Raw genomic sequence first — 21900 nt, 5'->3', positions numbered from 1 at the left:
CTTTTGCACGTTTGCAAGATCAATATTAGGACAAGTGGCTTCTCTTCAGAAGAAACATTATCAGAAATTTGAAATGGCTTTTCTTCTTATTACTCCAGAGAGAAGCACTTAGTCCCTTCAGTATCTCGAATTTAAAACATCTTTCTAGTCTGGCTCTCAGTACAGAAAAAAGCCTTTGAGCAGTAGTGCTTAGGTCTCTTTCCTACTCTCTCTAAATAATTGAAATTACACCAACATGCAATTGCAGCCCAGGTTTAAAACGAACAATCTAGCAAAAAACACAACATAGCTGTCTTTCACTCATCCTGTTTTCATTTTGTCACCAAAATATCAAGACATACAACAAGGAAGACTTTCAAGGTTTCAAAGTATTCTTTGAACATGAAAGCCAGCTAGCGCCAGCAGCCCAAATAAAAAACTTAACAGCATGATTCATATGGCTTTATAAACTAGAGAAAACAAGTGTAGCAGTTCCACTTCAATTTTATTTTAAACGGTTTGAGTTTTAAAGTTTAATTTAATGCTGAGTCAATCCCAGGAAGCACACAGAACATCATAAAATGAAAAAGTTTCCGTTAATGCATCCTGACTGTTGATTCTGTTTATCGCTGCCTGCAGTACAGCAATGTCATTATTAGCGAAGTCAACAAACATCATGAACTGATCATAAGACTTAAGTGCCCCAGTACAGATAGGAATTTAAGGCTGCCCACTGCCCTCCGTTCATGTTAAAACGCCCAGTGAATTCAACAAGAGTTGCATGTGCAGTTAGCAAAAGCAGGATATGGCTCTACATTAGTTGACACGCTCTGTGGATATGGTGTGCAAGAGCCTCCTGTTACACACCATAGCAATAAAGCTGTTTGGACCATCATTTCCCAATCAGGATGCCCATTGAATTTAATGAGCATTCCACATTCAAGATGATTGACATCAAGGCAATTTGAAAGTGGCTACAAGCTCCATCAAGTGAGCAAAATACAGAATGGAAAGCATTAGCTATATTACAACAAAACTAGCGGCAGATCCATAGTAGAAGATTTCATTTTCCTAATATCTGAAACAAATTATATTATTAATTGAACCTCACAAGAATTTGAATTATATTAAGTGAAACTAAATATTTAAGAATCTCTTTACCCCAAGTGTTTGAATGTTAGTGTCAAGATTCCTTCATTAAAGGGACATTGCCAAATCGTTTAATCCATCCCCCAAATTATTATTCATATTATCGGTTCACCCAGAGATCTGAACAGAGATCAGGAGTCCACCGTGCTAGGTCATTTACATATGCAGAGTAAGATAGTGCCTGATCCCAAAGACAAAGGAAGACAGGGGTATTACTAGTACTTTCTAAGAGTGCACAAAGAGGTTAAGTGACTCACTCAAAGAAATCTGCGGCAGAACCAGGAAATGAATCTCTCACACCTGATTCCCAGCTCAACACCTTACAATAATCACAAGATCATCCTTCATCTCAAAAGATGGATTACATTAAGATGCTCAATTATCTGAAAATTCCTCCACTTGTCTGTTTCTAAGAATTGTTCTAAAAATTATAGCCTTGGTTAGCCAACGGTATTCAATTCTGTACAACAATTCTTTATCCTTTTATAGCAGTTACACCATTCTTGTGAGGTGTTTTGGTCTTGATTTGTTTTTAACTTGATGGCATTGCTTAAAGCATAATTTACGTAATAAATGAAGCATCTGTAGGGCAGGATAAAGTAATCTGTGTACTGCTGAGTGAGCTTTTGTCCTCCAGAGAGATATTTGTAGCACTCTGTCAAAAGGTAGCAACCAACAAGTCCTCTAGGGAGGGTAAACTACCAATGATTGAATGCTCAATGTAATGTTATTAGTAATATTTATTTATATAGTGCCATAAAAGTGCCTGGCAGTTAACATATAAAGGACATGGTCCCTGTCCCAAAGGTCTCATAATCCATGTGTTTGAGTTTGCTAATCTTTACGCAGGTGAAAAATCCTTTTGTGTGTGCAAGCACATGGACATCAATCTCACTGCTCACGTGTATGAAAATTTGCAGACTGAGTCCCTAAACTTATTTCCTCCAATATGTTCACTCCCACTACTGTCTAATCCTGCAGTAGTTTTACACATGCACACGATTCCCACTGAAGGCAAGGGGAGTGCTGAATGAAGACAATCAGGCCATAATTAGTTGGCATTCTACTTCCTGTCACCCTAGGCTCAGACTTTAAGGTGAGAAGGGAACATCGTGTCCGACTTTCTGCACATTGCAGGCCACACAACTTCGTCCACACTCTCCGGAAATAGGCCCCTAAATTCTGGCTGAGTTACTGAAGTCCTCAAATCATGATTTGAAGACTTCAAGTTAGAGAGTTCACCATTTACTCTAGTTTAAACCTGAAAATGACCCATGCCCCAAGCTGCAGAGGAAGGCGAAAAAACCCCAGAGTCTCTGTCAATCTGACCTGGGGAAAATTCCTTCCCAACCCCCAATATGGTGATTAGTTAGACCCTGAGCATGTGGGCAAGACCAACCAGGCAGATACCTGGGTAGGAATTTTCTGTAGTAACTCAGAGACCTCCCCATCTAGTGACCCATCTCCAGCCACTGGGGATTTTTGTTACTAGCAGTCCCAATGGGCCACATGCCATTGTAGGCAATCCTGTCATACTATCTCCTCCATAAACTTATCAAGCTCAGTCTTGAAGCCAGTCTTTTGCTCCCACTGGTCCCCTTGGAAGGCAGTTCCAGAACTTCACTCTTCTGATAGAATCCTTCGCCTACTTTTGAGCCTAAACTTGTTGACGGTCAGTTTATATCCATTTGTTCTTGTGTCCACAGTGATACTTAAATTTAGATAAATACCAAGGAGGGAGAGGAGTTCTCTACAATGTATTTATAGAGAGCAATCATATCTCCCCTCAGCCTTCTTTTGGTTAGGCTAAAACAAGCCAAGCTCTTTGAGACTCCTCTCATAAGGTAGGTTTTCCATTCCTCAGATGATCCTAATAGCCCTTCTCTGAACCTTTCTTAAACATGGGAAACCAGAACTGCACACAGTATTCCAGATGAGGACTCCCCAGTGCCTTGTATAATGCTACTAACACCTTTTTATCTCGAATGGAAATACCTCGCCTGATACATCCTAGGACAGCATTAGCCTTTTTCACAGTCACATCCCACTGACACCTCATAGTCATCCTGTGATCAATCAATACACCCAGGTCTTTCTCCTCCTCTATCATTCCCACTTGATAAATCTCCAGTTTATAGCAAAACTTCTTGTTGTTAGTCCCCAAATGCATGAATTTGCATTATTAAGTTTCATCCCTTTTCTATTACTCCAGTTTACAAGTCATCTAGATCTTCTTGTATGATATTACTGTCCTCCTCCATATTGGCTATACCTCTCAACTCTGTGTCAGCCACAAATTTTATGAGCACACTTTCATTCTTTGTGCCACGGTCAGTAATAAAAATGTTAAATAAGATTGATCCCAACACCGATCTCTGAGGAACTCCACTAGTAGACTCCCTCCAGCCTGACAGTTCACCTTTCAGTATGACCTGTTGCAATCATCCCCTTAACCAACTCCTTATACGTTTTTCAATTCTCATATTAATCCCCATCTTCTCCAATTTAACTAATAATTTCTGATGTGGAATTATCAATGCCTTACTGAAATCCAGGTAGGTTAGTTCTACTGCATTTACTTTGTCTTTTAAAAAAAAGTTATCTTCTCAAAGGAGGAGATCAGGGTCATCTGGCATGGTCTATCTTTTGTAGAACTAGGAGATGTGTTTATGTGGTACAAGGCCACAAACTTGAGTACCACCCCTGCTCTTTAGGAGGGATCATTTATTACCCTGGATAATTTCAGAGCTAAACATAAATTTATTCCAGCATCAAGCACAAGCTCATTGTGATAAGTGATTCATGCTCAGCTACCCAAGCACTTTGTTTCATAGAGGAACACTCCTGAAACACAAGATCAGAAAGTTCTACTTGGCTGCTGTCTGCCATACAGCATCTGATTCTACTCAAAGTTACAAAGTGGTTGGTTGACAGGTCGAACCGGACCCCTCTTTGGTGATTGTAAACCAAATTCAAATGTCAGCTCATTTGGGAACCTGATGCCCAGAAATGTCCCACCAACCAGGAATAAATTGCAACAAACAAAATAAAAGGGGCATGTGTATTATTCAGTCATTTTATTTTGTTTCTGCTCATCTCCTCATTCCTTCCACTCGCTAGTGCTTCTGCTTTAGCAGGAAACATTATAGCTAGAAATAGGCATGAAAGCCATCTAGAGCCTATTTTAACCATTTTCTACAATAGAAGTGAAATTAAGAACACTTATAATCACAGAGAATCAAAATAGATTTGATAATACTGCACCTAGCCTATATCAGTGATGCTTCTATTAGAATAATTATCCTATAATACTGAGCATAATGTTAGGAAATTGGTATTAAAAGAAATGCTGCTATTAGACAGTTATTACAATAAAATGATTTTACTATAACACAATGGATGTGACAACAGACTCACTATGCCACTTTGAGTGAATCCAAATTAAATGTTTTCCTCTGATTTCAGATGTATTCAGAATTAGCTATATTCTTCCAGGAATATACTTCTTAACAGTCTTTAAGATAACTCAAGAAAAATACTGGTTTCATTCAATAGTTTATAGCACATTTATGGGCTCTCGAACCCTGTAAAAATCTAATGGGTATTTCAGAATTTAGAATTTTTTTGAGGGACACGCTGTAAAGATCTAATCTCTTCTCTCCTGAAAGATTAGATCAGAACTTCATGGCTTGGACCTCTCTCTTTTCTAAGCACAATTTTAGTCCCTAATCCTGAAAAGGGATTGGGACCAGCCCAAAGTTCCATTCATATGACACCTTTTGCTAAATCAGGACATTAGAGATAAAAGATAGCTCTTTCCTGCAGTAGTATAAATATCCCAGGTCGAATTCAGATCCTACTCCTGACGTGTATCTGGAGCAACTCCGCAGAGTTCAAAGGAATTCCTCCAGATTTACACAGGTCTGAGTCAAATTAGATTTTTTTAAAAACAAATCTTTGCAAATTTAAAGACCCTGATTCTAATAGTACTTGGACAAGTGCAAATTAGATGTTCCACTGGAGTCAATTGAGTTACATTGGTGAAAAGAAGATATCAGAATCAGGTCTGAAGACAAAGATGGATGATATAATAAGAGTAAGTTACATTTTAGAAACAGAGGCTGGTGAAAATGATTTATCTCCTAGAAATTATTAATGTTCATACTTTGCACTTTTACAGCTATTTTCATCCAGTAATGTCAAGTGCATTAAAACAGTAAATAAGTCTTGTAACACTTGACAGGTATTTATTAGTGTATCCATTTTACAGATGAGTAAACTGAGACAGAGAAGTTAAGGCCATCGGCCTTATTTTGGAAATTTAAGTTTTGCTTGCCCAATTTAGATGTGTAAAACTGGGCACCAAACTTTGAGGCCACTGTACTATAAAGTAAATCCTCCAGGAACTGCAGAGAAGCCATACTCTCTGTACACCCTTCATGCAGTCTTTGGTTTCCTGGGACACTCTTACTGAGAGAAGTCCAGGACACAGCTGTCTCAGGCTGCCGCTACACAGAGTAGAGAAAGTTTGTTACCCCATTTCCATACCTAGTTCCTAATAAAGAGTTTCTTGACATAGGTCTACTCATCATTAAGATACTACAGCCACTCTTGAAAGTTTTGGCCTAAATGACTTGCCCAGAATCCGACAAGGTCAGTGGCAGACCAAGCCATAGAACTCAGGACTTCCTGTTCCCCATGGTAATCAGCAAACTTCCCCATTAGAGAGAAAAGTTTTGAGTACAAAGATTACATCAGTTGGATAAAATCCAGTCAGCTGTCAGACATAATAATAGAAGATACTTTCCAGTGTAGGACATACTCACTGACAAGTATAGAGGTGCACAGTCCCCATAAAAACAATGTTTAAGAGTGCATAAGCCCTGTCCAAACATGTCTGTGCGAATTTATCAACAACATTTGCTCATAATCCATGTGAGGCTCACAAGTATATAATGTAGATTGAAGTCAGGTTTTGATCTGTTACAAAGGACAAGACATAAAAGAACCGTTCTAGACAAAGGGCACATTTTCATCATTTTTATGAGTCCAATTGATTGTGATATTTCCTCCTGCAACTTGGAAAGTTACTCCTTCAAAGTGGATTCAATGTTCATTCAAGACATCAGATTGACAGTCCCAAAGACTGAAGTCAGAGAAGGCACAGCGTCGGCAATGGCAATAAACTTCCACTTGTGATCCCACCACTGGTATAGAGGAAGCATGGAGGAGGAAAAAGGGTAAGCCAGTCTCCATAATGTTGGTATCTTTAGCTTCTGTGCTAAGATTAACAAGGAAGTTGCCACTATTACCAATTTAATTTGGATTTGGTAAGGACATCAACATACAGGTCAGCAGTCATTAGATAGCAATGCTTCCATTTAATACTTGTTTGGCCCTAATTATAATCAATTAACCTGAGGTATAAGACACTTTATTGCATATTTCCAGTCCTGGAAAGATACCATTTGAAACAAAGATTCACAGAAATCATAATGTTACTGACCTACTAAAGCATTCAAGCAAGACACCATTCCTATGAGGTCTGTGAAGAGGAAAAAGAAACAAATAGTCCTTATTTTGTGAAAAGGAACATCAGAAATGAAACTGGCTTGAGCCAGCTGGTCTGTGCAGGTACTGAGATGGTAGGTGGGCAGTGAAGGGATTAAAAGGCTTATGCTCTGTAAAGACAACATGTTAATGTAGTGATTACAGGATTTCAAGGGGTAGGTAGCAAAGCCTCAATTATCTAAATATGGATTTTCTACAGGTAGTTTAAAATTATGTATTATTGACTAATGTGTCTCAAGAGAGTTATCTTGATGAAGGCACGAGACAAATGAAGGCAAAATGAAATAAGAGGATGAGCTGGATACTCGCATCCAGTTCCACTGGAAGGAGGGAGAGCAGGGACTGGAATAGAACTATAATAGATTATACAGACACTTTGGGACCCAAAGAAAGTACTCATGGTCCATCACCCCAGCCTTCCTAACAAAGGGAGGCAACATCCACCTGCTAAGCGTGAAGCAGTTCTCCTAAAAGCCCATGGGAGTAGCTACACTTAGTATTCTAGAGCTTATGCTGAAGGCAGTCCTGTAAGAAGGCTGCTACTTCTAGGAGAAAACTGCTTTCCACATCTGTGCATTTTTATTTAATATGGTAAGCCTTGCTTGAACAATTAGCTTGAGTTTTACTTACATCTGAAAGGGCAGCAACAGTCTTACAGGAGAAGGACGCAAACCTGCTTCCCCTACTGTGTGAGCTCCTACTTAAAGAGAAGTTGGCTGTGCTTGGTTTAACTCCTACTGCAGGTGGCCAGATGTGTTAGAGGGATGTTTGTTGAAGGAGATGAGTCCGATATTTATCGCTGGGGTGGGGGTGGGTGCAGCGATGCAGGGGGAATGGATGGAGGTATCTGAAGGTCTTTGTTCATCATAGATAGTCACTAATATTCATATATTTTGAAACACTTCACAATTGGGAGACACATCTTTAAGATGGCTTCTTCACAGTAAGAGGAAACATCCTCATTATCAGTAGATCACCAGTAACTCAAATATTTCTTAAATACGCTTCCATCTATAGCATGTATTAGAAAGCATTCTCCTCCTAGTATTTAACTGATGTTTATCCATTATAATAAAATAATTGTACAATGTGCCATAATTCAGCACAATTGGCAATATTTGTTTAAGAAGGGTTCAAGACTGGAAGATGGAGGGGATGGAGCTGGGGTATAGCAGGTTAAGGTTTAATCGCACTGATGTAGCGGATCTACTTGCATTACCTGGATGGATTGCATCGAGTAGTATTTTATGTGCCAATCCAGCTGCAAATACTTCAAGAATTTAAAACCAATTTTTAGAGCTTCTCAAAGAATGCATCACATTTGGTTCCTATGGGACAGCCATTAATACCTATTTAAGTTTGTCCAGCACTAAAATTCTCATCTACATTATATGGCTGCATGTTATCACATATTGTGCCACTTTTCGTAGTGAACAAGACATAAAAGAGCATAGGTAAGTGTCTCCTGGAGTCAAGGGAACATCCAAAGTAACCAATACTTATGTGTAAGATTTCAGGGTGAACGAATGCCCAGTCCTGCACGCAATGGAGTTCTCTTTCAATGGCAGCAGGTCCAAACCTATAGTAGCAGGCATTTCCTTTCGTTGACATAACGTCACTGGTTGGTGGAAAGGGTAAAATCATATTCCTTGAAGTTGTAACTCCTATAACAAATGAATGGCATTCCTGGAGGAAAATTTACTGGCACTCCCTAGAGGAAAATTTACTTTCTTCCAGCATGGTTTTTCATTGTGCCACAAAACCTTTTTTTAAAAAAAGCCAACAAAAATACTGGAGGTGTCAGTGTCTGAAAGAAAAGATTGCATGGACCCTTTATAACGAGAACGGAGACTCAAGGAGTTGGTACCAACTACCCCGTAAATATATATTTTAATCTGTTGATGTGTGAGGTGAAACTGTATAGTCTTGTCTGCTCTTCTACACTATTGCATGGTTTGTTAATAATATTGACATTTAATATTATTTACCATTTTCTAGGAGCTGACACTCCCTCTAGATCTGAACAAGACAAGCGGTAGTCCCTCCTCTGAAAAGCTTACAGTCTAAACAGTACAGGCATTATGAGGAGAGCTTTTCAAAAAACCATCATTCTACACAGCAATATAGCCCAGTATTTTGAATCAGCTACACGTAGTTGGACCCCAGTCTTTGTGTAGATCTTATGACCACACAAACAACCAGGAAGGTTGTCCGGCAATCAATCCAGAGCCCAGCAAAGATGGGGGGTTCCAGAAAAACAAAGTAAATGGATATTTATCAAGCCTGCAAGTCCTCAAATATACCCAGAGTCTGCAAAATGCCAAGCACATCACAAAAGTACATCCTAATAGCTGAAACAGTGTCTGTTTCCAAAATGAGGGGTGCAAATCCAATAGATTTCATATTGGACTAAACAACTATATGAACTAAATACTAAATGTCACAGACTCTGAAAATTACGAGACAGTCAATATTTCCCCCAGAGTCCTGTGACTAGTGTGTAGAATACAAACATGCCATTCCTTATTTTGGGGGGGATGATAGGTTTGGGTTCAAGAGGCTTTAGATCAGGTCTCATGATCTACATTTCCAAGAGTGATTAGTCTTTGGGGGGGCCTCTGTTTGACGTGCCCCATTTGAGACCCCTTAAAGGGCTTGATTTTCAGAAAGTATTGATCATGTACTCACAGAAAATTAGGCACCCTAGAAGGTATCAGAAGTTAGAAATGGAGACACTCATCTTACTAGTCACTTTTAAATACGGTAAGCTGGATATTATGGGGAGCTGGTCATGTTTATGGGCCATCAGCCTTTACAGGGCCCCTTTAAATGTCATTTACCATCTACTAAATTCTGGGAATTGAGAGCACCTTAATAATTTCAGGACTATTCTGAATTTACTGTAGCATAACATGTTTGTATTCTCTGTAATTTACGTTATTTTCCATAAATTGGAATCTGGTGCTATTTTAACCTGGTTTTATTTAATTTGTAGCATGTGCCTATGTCTGTTCAATTCTGAATACTGATGCACATATCTGAAAGTTTTAAAAAAAAGTAAGGAATGTAGACCTGCTGTAATCCAGACTTGAACTAGTAATCACCAGGGCAACAGGATTTGATTACATACTTCATTGTAAGAGTGTCTCTGAAATGAGGGAATACAGCATAATTAATCTGACTCATAGGTATTTACATCTGCTCATTACCCACAAAACAAAACAAAAACCCTACATCCCACATTCACGACAGACGATGGTGGACAGAATATAAATCACCAATTACCAAGAAAATTTCCAATTCTGGCCTTGGTTAATAAAATGACAAAATACAGGGAGGCAAAACACACCAAAAAAGACTATTTTAGGTTTAGGTTTCTCATGACATAACAAGATTTGATCTATGCCTTTGAAATGTCACGAATCATAAAAATATAGTTACCCGAGTGTCACAAAACTGTCCATGGTCGAGCACCCCCTTTAGGAGCTACATGAGGAGTGCATGCATGCGAGTGCAATTATCCCCACCCCATGGGCTGCTGCAGGGGGTAGCTTTTTAGCAAGGCAATGCTCAACCTGTCACACTAATCTGTAAATTACTATCAGGTACAGTAAGTGGTTCCTGAAAAGAAAGTATTGATTTGTGATTAAATATCTCACACTTCATTTTATTTTCCAGGCACTCATTTGTTTTGAACCTCATTCATGTTTCCTTTTAACGGTGGCCGGTAGCCTGGTATTTGCCTGTTAGTTTTAATTCTTATTGTGGCTTCGCTTTTGTCTATTTTATAAGATCTTTCATCTATTCTTTACTATCACTAATCCGTCCTGTGATGCTCCCACTAGTGGTGCAACAGCAAGCACCAATTTCAGGCAGATTCTCCAAAAACCAGGGCATGAAAACTGGTCGTGAGTTCGAAACTTAGATTTCATCAACCAACTGCTCCAAGTGCAAACTCCTCAGGCACATTAACAGCCTTAAATGGAGAGAGGCAGTTCACTTGGCTCCTCCGGTCTGTCCTCTGTGATAAATGGCCCGTAAGACTAAGAATCACAGAGATATTCCGATGACTTCTAATCCCAAAGGGCTAGTCACTTACCCCTGGTCAGTTGCACCTTAGATCTCAGGCCAAAGTGAATGCTTGTGGCCAATTCTATAATAAATCATATGAAGATTTATTAAATAGCATAGGAAACTAGAGTGCTGTTTACAAAGTTAAAGCAAGTGAATACAGACACATAAATGAGTTACAGTCTTAGGTTTTTAAAGGTAATAAAAGCATCTCTAACAAGCAAGCTCTATTTGTCCTTCAGGGTTAACCTAGGCTAAAAGGCTGGGGATCTCTTACTTATGCCTAGGAAGCTCCTTGTCCCCCAGAGTCCTAGCAACATAAAGAAGCCTAGTCACTTTTGTTTGGGGTTTTTATTTCCCTCCCGCCTTGTGTTCCCAGCAGCAAACTCAGCTGACTCCACTCCCATGACTCATCTTCACAGGGAGAAGATGAAAACAGTCTGAGTCTTTAGTCCTTTTGTGGACAATTCCTCAATCCAGATGTAGGGAGTTTCCAGTTGTAAGATCCAACCATAGCCTGTCTAGTATCAAGAGGTCTCCTCTTTTAGGGGGAGCATAACAATTTATGTAGAAGAGCAGCTTTCCACAGTAATTAACCTCCCTCTCCTGCATGGTGATTTGTACAGTCACAGAGACTCACACTATACCTGCTCAAATATTACATTACAATATGGTATACAGCTAATACAAGTGAGATTAGTTAATTAGCCACCCCCAGCCTTTGAGCATGACTAATTGGTGTTTTATCCTATACCTTGCAGGGCATGGTGGTTAAGCCCCATCACAATATCACATGTTCCCTTTTTTAGCACCAAATTGTTCAATCCTTGCTCACCACAAGCTCCCAGGGAAGTCAGGGAGTCCATGGGATATGCAGAGTGTGCAGAATTAAGCCCCAAGAATTCCCAGGCCCCAATCCTGCTGTGAGCACTGACTGCAGGCTGACTTCAAAACAAAAGGGAAGTTAGGACAAAACAGCTCTCTTTTTGATTAGTTTGTGTTTTGCTGTATTGACAAGGAAGACAAGGAATATTAGAAGAAAAGCAGGAGAAGATATTTCACATATTTAAATGGTAGAATTGGTTGCACCAGCAGGAAACTTTTAAATATAGGAACCCAAGAGAGATCTGATGAATATTTTACAGGAGAAAACCTAACCGCCCAGCTAGCGCACCTCTACTTGTGGTTTGTTTGCTTTTTAATGGGATCGTTTTAAGTTAAAAAGATGAATACTTTCCCAGTGAAACAGTCCACCTAGGGAGATAAATTCTTCAGAGCAGGAACTCTCCACTGATGTGAGTTTTCAGAAGAAGTGCCCCCAGTTATGCTTTCTTTTAAAAAAAGCATCCCTGTAGGCACAGTACATGAAAGAAGGAAAAATGGTGCTTTACCAACATAGGGCCTGAATCATCAATGACTCTGCACCTCCATTAACTTGGTGTAGCATTTAAAGGAGCAGACCTATGTTGCTTACGGATAGAAACAAAAACACATTTGGGGGAGAGTCCAACCCCACTTTCTCTGTAGGAAAGATGGCACTTGCAGTCTTCACTTTTTTTTATAATGGTTTAATGTGTTTTCCATTCTTATCCCATTCATTGTTGTGAGAGTGGATTTAATTTGCTCAATTTTCTCTTCTCATTAGTTATTGTCTTTGCTGAGATACCATCGATGGCCTGCATTTCTCTGCACAATGTACTTTTGAATTCTAGAAGTAACATCCAGTTATATGTAAGGTACAAAATAGGAAGAAAGCTGCAATAGTAAGTTATTAATTTATTTTTCCGTGGACCAATTTGAGGGACGTTGTGCTTTTTTGACTATACTTTTTAAAGCAGAAGGGAAAGGAAAAATCCTATTCTGATTTTGGGTTCCTGGTCCCAACATCTCTTAATTGTTCTAGGATTCTTCTTCCATTCCCATCTCTGACCACAGAATTAGATGATAGAAGAGAAAAGCATCATTAGATGACTGCAAAATACCATCTAACACACATTTTACACATACAGCTTTCAGCATTATGTGGTAACAGTAGCAGCTGGACTGCCCAAAACACCTGGGTGGGATTAGTGAATCTTCCCGGTAATCATGGACATGAGAAATGCACAAAAGCTTCTTCACCAACATTTAACATAAACAAGGATTTGAGTATTGAGCAAGGCTTAAATTGCCATGTGAAATTCACACCGACTAGCATTTCTCTGTGCTTAATGAGATCGGTCTCCTTATCTGCCTGCCTGGGCTGGCCATTGCACAAAAGCATTCTGGCCACGGAGTGATAGATAGGCACAAGCCACGTTTGGGGAACATGGAAATGGACCAACTCAGGGGGAGTTTGGATCCAGATATAGCCCTACATTTTTCCCAGTTTGTTTCATAATAGTAATAATGCTTCCCAATACTCTCAGTCCTTGCCTATTATTTGGCATATTGTTAAAATCAAATTGGATGCCAGCACAGGATTTTAATGACAATACTCCAGCTAACAGATGTGTGAAGTCAATTTAGTTTAGTGTAACAAGTGTTTGGCATTGGGAAGAGAGAGACAGCTACATGTTATAAACACTGAGGAAAGAAATCAGAAGTACTGAGAATAATACCTAATGCTGACACGGCAGGAAACGCTTTTCCGTACTGGGTCAGGCTATTGGTTCATCCAGCGTTTGATTCGTCAAAGGATACTATAAAAACTGCTAGGTAGTGGGAGAAATAACAGAAAGAGGAAGGAAAATTAATCCTGACACTCTTTTATATGGGAAAAAGAAAAGGAGTACTTGTGGCACCTTAGAGACTAACCAATTTATTGAGCATAAGTACTCCTTTTCTTTTTGCGAATACAGACTAACACGGCTGTTACTCTGAAACCTGTCATTTTATATGGGAGTTAGTTCTTGGTGCTTACCTGGATCTAGACTGTTCTCAGTGGTAGCTGATGACAGAACAAGGAGTAATGGTCTCAAGTTGCAGTGGGGGAGGTTTAGGTTGAATATTAGGAAGAACTTTTTCACTAGGAGGGTGGTGAAACACTGGAATGCGTTACCTAGGGAGGTGGTGGAATCTCCTTCCTTAGCAGTTTTTAAGGTCAGGCTTGACAAAGTCCTGGCTGGGATAATTTAGTTGGGGATTGGTCCTGCTTTGAGCAGGGGGTTGGACTAGATGACCTCCTGAGGTCCCTTCCAACCCTGATATTCTATGATTCTATGACCTGACTGGTTCTCAGGACAGCATGGGAAAGGGTCTGACTAGTTCCACTCACCCTACCTTGTGTGTGCTTCCCCCAACTAGCTGGCTTCATCTCTAGCAGACACAGAAGATGGGGCATGATAGAGCATAACAGCAGCGCTATAGAATTACAAAAAAGTTGAAATTGTGTTTGAACAAACAGAAAAAAGAATCTCAGTTCAGGTTAATCAAAATGTTTTGTTTCAACCATTTCAGAGAGCTTGTCTGCACGGGGACATCCAGGAAAGTTAATTCCAATCAGCTAAAGGTAGTAATTTGAAGTGGATTTGTTAGTCACATTAAATCCCCGTGTGGAAGTTTGACTTAATTCTCTTTGGAAGTGAATGCAGCCTGCAAGGCTGGCTTAGCAGACATGGGCAAGCCCAAATTAAGGCAAGACAAACTCAAAGTAATTGCTGAAACAACTAACTATTGTGAATAATTTATAGGAAATCAGAGAGGCAGAACCTAACTAACCTAATTATTGTGGTAGTTAGTAAACAAAGGAGGCAGAAACTGAACTGATCAGATTGCCTTACGCAATCTGCAAAGCGATTGGTCTTCCCATGCAAGAAATATATATGTTAGTAGCTAGGAAAGATGTATATAAACTGTCCGAGGTGTTACATGGAGTGGACTTGTGGTATCACCTTGTACCTAAACCCCCTGAGTCTGTGCCTGGTTAGCGTAGGCAAAGACCTGTTTCATGCCTAATAAAGTAACTTGAGTGAGGAGTTAAGCCGAACTGAGGGGGTTTTGTTTTTTGGATCTGTGCTATTTAACCTTAAGGATAATTGTATCTGAAAAACAACTATTGAAACACTTATAATAGATCCAGTGAATTAATAGTTCATTCTTCTCTTCTTGGATTCAGAACTAATTCCTGGCCTGTACTGACTTTACTCTTACTACAAAATTCAATTTGCATCATTAAAGTCCTGAGTTTATTACATTTGCAACTGACACAGATCAGCCCCAGAAAAAGTCTATAGTTTTGGGAAATTGTTTCTAATGTGAAACTTTTTTCTGAAAGTACTATTACAAATTCTATGAACTGATTAAACCTTAATAAGCTGCTTTGATTGAAGAAAATATTATATGAAGGTCAATAGGCATAAAGGTCAATCTCAGGTACCCATGGCACGGCTGGAAAACCTCTGTAGCCATTTATAAATCTACAACCCAGAAGTGGTCATTGCTAGTCAGAGGTTAAGGGTTTGATCCTGCTCTCACTGGAGACAATGGCAAAATTCCCATTAAATTCAATGGAACAGGATCAGGTCCTTAACCTGTTAACTAATGAATTATGAGGAGACTAAAGACATGCACAAGATATTTGATATTAACACACATCTTGTTAGTGGTCAACATTTTTCATCTATGTGGCAGAAATCTCTCCACCAAAGTGATTTTTCCCCCCTCACCCTTTTGTTTGTGTTTCAGAGAGATAGGTACCAGAAGCTGCATAACTGAGTGACCAGATAGATATACGAAATACACGTAAGGTTTTACACACTGGTAACGGAAACAGGAAGTGTCAAATGGATATTAGCAGCCCAATGACACACTGGTAGAGGCCAGCATTTGGGTGTAAGAAATAAATTTGCAAAACATTTAGCAGACAGACATGCAGGTAGGCTACTCTCTACACAGAGATCTAAGTGGCATTACACAAGAGCACGTACTTCAGACACTGGTGTGGCTGAGCAATGTTGCCAACTCATGATTTTATCATGAGTCTCTATTATTTTCTGTAAAGCCCCAGCTCCTGGAGTCAAGTGGATGTGATTATTTCAGCCTTCATTTTTAAAAGAAAAAAGTAAGTTTCGAGCCCTTATGTCTGTGGAAGCTTCAGAATGGGACCTCAGTGCACCCTAAAGGCTTAAAAAGCAGAAGGCAAATTAAAAAAAAACAACCACTAAATCTATTATTTCTTTACATAATCTCATGATTTTTAAGCCAATCTCACAATTTTTGGTGAGCCTGACTCATGATTTTTGAACATTTGGGGTTGGCAATACTGCTGTCCTATTTCCCTGGAAGGCCAGGTTTCCCCTATATTTATAAAGGAACCAGTTAATGTCTTGTCCTGGAAATGATTTTTGGAAAAGACCCACAATGGGATTAGGCATTGTAACACCTCATGTTTAGGTGTTCTGCTCTTCACTGAAATCCTCAGCCCCAAATTGGACACCTAGACTCCCTATCCAATGCCTGGGGAGGGCAAGCTAAATAGGAGTCAGTTTGACTCAACAGGTTTTGCTGTTGCAAAAAAAAAAAAAAAAAAAAAAAAAGCAAACATCCTTCTGGGATGTATTAGCAGGAGCGTTGTCAGCCAGACACGAGAAGTAAATCTTCTGCTCTACTCCGCGCTGATTAGGCCTCAGCTGGAGTATTGTGTCCAGTTCTGGGCGCCACATTTCAGGAAAGATGTGGACAAATTGGAGAAAGTACAGAGAAGAGCAACAAAAATGATTAAAGGTCTAGGAAACATGAGCTGTGAGGGAAGATTGAAAAAACTGGGTTTGTTTAGTCTGGAGAAGAGCAGACTGAGAGGGGACATGACAACTATTTTCAAATACATAAAAGTTACGAAGGAGGAGGGAGGAAAATTATTCTCCTTAACATCTGAGGATAGGACAGGATGCAACAGGCTTAAATTACAACAAGGGTGGCTTAGGTTGGACATTAGGAAAAACTTCCTAATTCTCACTGTGGTTAAGCACAGAAATAAGCCCAGGGAGCTTGTGGAATCTCCATCATTAGAGATTTTTAAGAGCAGGTTAGACAAACACCTGTCAGGGATGTCTAGATAATACTTAGTCCTGCCACGAGTGCAGGGGGCTGAACTAGATGATCTCTCAAGGCCCTTTCCAGTCCTACGGTTCAACAATTCTATGATTTTGTTAATAGCTTGTTGTCATCAAAACACATTATGTAAAAAGACTGCAGACAGAACACCTACTTCTGATTATGCCGTGCACAAGAATTACATTCCGCCCCCTAGTCATAATTAAATGTTGTTATTCCCATATAAGAAAGTGGGCAATTAAATCTGTTCTGAAAAGAAGTTTGTTGGTAGTGGCTGAATTACATTATTATTGCTGTTTATTATTTGTATTACCGTAGCACCTAGGAGCCCCAGGCATAGACCCATTGTGCTACGTGCTTAACACACACACACACACACAGAACAAAAAGACTTTGCTTGTCCCAAAGATGTTACAATCTAAATAGAAAGGTTGAAAACACAGATTATGAGAGTGAGAAATGAGACGATGAGGTACTCATACTAGTTCCACCAATGATCAAAAGATGGAGAGAAGAAGGGGATAGTGCAGTGAGGATGGGAACAGTCTCCTCCATAACTTCCATCCTTTTTACAATTCATAGTAGGCCCCCATTAGAACTGGCCATAAAAAAAAAAAGAGGATAAACAAAGGGTCCTATCTGACGACTCCACATGTAATAAAGGGAGTTCTTTGGTGTCTAGTTAGAGATGATCCTGAGTTTCCATACTGAAACCCAGATTCATATCCAGATTTCCTTCACTAGCATCCTTTAGATGCTATTCACTCAAGGGTACTGAAAGAATTAGCTGAAGAAATCTCAGAGCCATTGGCAATAATATTTGCAAACTCATGAATTACAGGAGAGGTCCTGGAAGGCTGGAGAAGGGCTAAGGAAGTGCCCATCTATAAAAGTTGGGGGGAGGAAGAGCCGGTGAACTATAGACCAGTCAGCCTGACTTCGATACCTGGGAAGCTACTAGAGCAATCTGTAATGCATTTAATGTGTGAATAGCTGGAGGATGAAGGGGTGATCACGAGCAGCCAGCACTGATTTTTTAAGAGGTTTTTTTATGGCCCGGCTTCACAAAGCCCTGGCTGGGATGATTTAGTTGGGGTTGGTCCTGCTTTGAGCAGGGGGTTGGACTAGATGACCTCCTGAGGTCTCTTCCAACCCTGATATTCTATGATACTAAGAACAAACCATGCCAAACAAGCTTGATTTCCTTCTTTGACAGGGTAACTGGTTTGGTGGAGAGGGGGCATATGATGGACATTATATACCTGGACTTCAGCAAGGCTTTTAACTCAGTCCCACATGACATTCTGATAGGTAAGCTGGAGAAATGCAGTCTTAACTACCATTAAGTGGTTAATTGGTTAAACAACTGCAAACACAAAGGAGCTATTAATGGAATGATGTCAGATGGAGGGAGGTCTCAAGTGAGGTTCCACAGGGATCTGTTCTGGGTCCAGTGTTGTTTAACATCTTTATTAATTAACTGGAAGTAGGTATAGAAAGCACACTGATCAAGTTTGCAGATGACACACAGCTCAGGGGTTGTAAACACTTTGGAGGATAGAGCTAAAATTCAGAGGGATCTTGATGAACTGGGCTATAGGCAACAAAGTGAAATTCAACAAAGACAAATGTAAGGTGCTACACTTAGGGAAGAAAAAACAAATGCACAAGTACAGAATGGGGGATAACTGGCTTGGCAAGCAGCACTGCTGAGAAGGATCTGGGGAGTTGTGGTGGATCAAAACCTCAGCATGAGTCAATAAAATAATGCTGTTGCAAAAAAAAAAAAAAGAAAATGCAATTTTAGGTTGCATTAACAGAGGCATAGCATGCAAGTCATGAGAGGTGACAGCACTGCTCTACTCGGTCCTGGGTAGGCCTCAGCTGGAGGACTGTGTCCAATTTTGGTCACCAATTTATAGAAGGGACGTACAGAAACTGGAAAGGATCCAGAGACGAGCAACAAAGATGATCAAAAGGGGCGGAATGCAAGTCATATGAGCAAAGGCTGAAGGAACTGGATATGTTCAGTTTGGAAAAGAGGAGATTAAGGAGGGGGTAGCAGATCACTGACTCACCGGTGTGGCACCTCCTGCTGGTTTTCTGGGAACTAGCTCTTTCCAGCCTCGGAGCACCATCTACTGGCTGGTGTCTCGCCTGCCTCAGGCCCTGTGTCCTTCCCAGACCCCAGGGAACCCCCAACCCACCCCAGTGGCTATTGGCAGTCGTTATCACTGGGCAAACTGCAGTCTGTAATGGCTACTCATCATTGGCAAGGGGGTAGGACCAGCTGCCTCTGCCTATTCCCGGGCTGCACCTCCCAGCCCCAGTACCTGCATAGGCCTTTATCAAGCCTGGGCAGTTGCTAGGCTGGAGCTCCCCAGCTCCTCTTGCTTTTCCCCAGCACTGCTCTGTTTCTCCCAGGCAGCCAGGCCCTTCCCACTCCCTGGCTAGAGTGAGACTCTTCCAGCTCCTGGCCCCCCTGCCCACTTATCAGAGCCAGCATGGCCTTGATTGGGTATGGCCCCAGCTGTGGCTGCTTCCCCAATCAGGCTAGCTTGGCTGCTTTTACCCCCTGAGGGATATGATAGCGGTCTTCAAATATTTGAAAGGCTCCCATAAAAAAGGATGGAGAAAAGTTGTTCTCTCTTGCTACAGAGGGCAGGACAAGAGGCTGTGAGTTCAAACTACAGCATAGCAGATTTAAATTAAATCTCAGGAAAGACTTCCTCACTGGAAGAACAGTAGGACAATGGAATGGCCTGCCTAAGGAGGTTGTGGAACCTTCACTGGAGGTTTTCAAAAGGAGGCTGGAGCCATCTGTCTTAGATGGTTCAGACAAAACAAATCCTACATCTTGGTGGGAGGTTTCCTTGATAACTCTTGTGGTCCCTTTTAACCCTATAATTCAAGCCTTCGGAAGCTCAGACATTTTCTTATTCAAGGTTCTGAATCAGGGCCCAAAAAGCGTATTCAGAACAATTTCAGGACAGCCTTCCTACCCAAGGAATTTCTTTGACTGATATATAAAGAAACAAGGAATGATGTGATCTATATTACTCTGGAATAAAATTTGTAAAAAAGATAAAGTATGTCCTTCAGTATAAAGCAGTCTTTTCTATATAGGGCTATCTTTGCTGCAACCTTCAATGCAAAGCTACTATAGTTTGGCTTAATTAAGAGATGAAGGCCAGATGGGGAGGGGCTGAGCAGTGATTATAAAGGCAAGAAGTGTAGAACAGAAGGGGGCTTTGGTAAGAAAAGTTATGTTTAGATGTCCAGGATATGATGTAATCAGATACAACAGAGAAATAACAATAGGAGGAGGGAGTCTGTATATTTATAAAGGAAGGTTTTAGTTACAGAAAAATAGATGTACAGAACTTAAGTTTTGAATACAAAACTGCCGAGATTCCTTTGCGGAATAATAACACTGTTATATGAATCTCTAATGTTTACAACCCGTGTTAAAAAAACAGACAATCTAGAATTGGAAGAGTTAGATAAGGGTATCAAAGGCCTGGATGTTATTTGTGGAGACTTTAATAGCCATAATGAACTATGGAAAAGCAAGATTATAATGGCGAATGTCTGGAACAGTTCATGGACATGCACATCCTGGTACTGCTCAATACTGGAGCACCTACTTGGTTTAATTTGGTGGATAGAAGCTTTTCATGTTTAGATCTGGGAACTGCAACAAGCAATATTGTAAGCAAATGCATCTATAAAGAAGATGAAATGGGAAGTGATCACTGCCTTATGCTAATTACATATCAAGACCAAGGTAATATTGAAAATACCAAAGGAATCCCTTTGTGGGACCTTAGAAAAGCGAACTGGGGACTCTTTAAGAATAAGTTTGACATGTATCTAAGTACCAACTGATACGTGATTATTTAGAGGAATTTCATGATAATATAATAAAGGGAGTTGTCGCAGCAGCCAACCCAGTTTAAGATACTGAATTACCAAAAACACAGAAATCCAGTTCCCTGGTGGAATGAAGATTGTAAAGCAGCAATTAAAGCAAGAAAAAAGGCATACAAACAAGCAAAAAGTGCAATGAATACAAAGGACTTAATGAACTATAAAAGATATAAAGCGGTAGCACAAAGACTTATTAAAAAGACAAAGAAAGAGGGTTAGAGAAAGTATTGTTGGAAAATGAACAAAGATTCCAAGGTTTCAGAGCTACATATAAACAAGTTAAAAGATATGGAGTAAAAACAAATTTTATGCTTGATTGCGTAGTAAATGGTAAGTTGAAAGTGCTCAGGAAAAGCAGGTGTGTCGTCAAAACGATTTCCATAAACCTAGTAGTGAAACAAATCAAAGTAAAGAATTTTATGAAGAAAAAAGAATGTTTGCAGAGCAATAATCGTGAGCTCCTAGATGGATGGGTAGAGTATAAAGATGACATACTGAAGGAAAATTTCAGCATACAAAATATCTATAGATAAAAGCAAAAATACAGTCCCAGGTAAAGATAAATGTAATGATTAAGCACCTACTGAAAGTTCAAGGGTTTTATTGAAATTATATAATAGTATATAGGGGAAAAGGAATACTACTGGCAGAATGGAAGCATGTGGTGGTTATACAGACAGGAAAACCTGTCAAATGACATTCAAGGCCTGATGGATATAGACTTATTGTCTTCACATTGTGTGTGGGCAAAATTATGGGAAGATAAATGAAAGATGAGTAGCATACTTGAAAAAATGAAATTATAAAGTGCACGAACTGGTTTTAGGAAAGGAAGATGCACAGTTGATCATACTGTAAGTTTAGAAATGGAAAAACAAAAAAGCACGAGCAACAGAGAGTTTAGGATAGCTGAAGTTTGGACATCAAAAAAGCGTGTGATATGCTATGGAGGGAAAGCTTACTATATAAAAAGAAAAGGAGGACTTGTGGCACCTTAGAGACTAACACATTTATTTGAGCATAAGCTTTTGTGAGCTACAGCTCACTTCATCGGATGCTTTCGGACTGAATGCATCCGATGAAGGGAGCTGTAGCTCAAGAAAGCTTATGCTCAAATAAATGGGTTAGTCTCTAAGGTGCCACAAGTACTCCTTTTCTTTTTGCGAA

The sequence above is a fragment of the Lepidochelys kempii genome, chromosome 9, assembly GCF_965140265.1.
Source record: "Lepidochelys kempii isolate rLepKem1 chromosome 9, rLepKem1.hap2, whole genome shotgun sequence".
NCBI lineage: Eukaryota > Metazoa > Chordata > Testudines > Cheloniidae > Lepidochelys > Lepidochelys kempii.
This window is presented reverse-complemented; position numbering follows the sequence as displayed.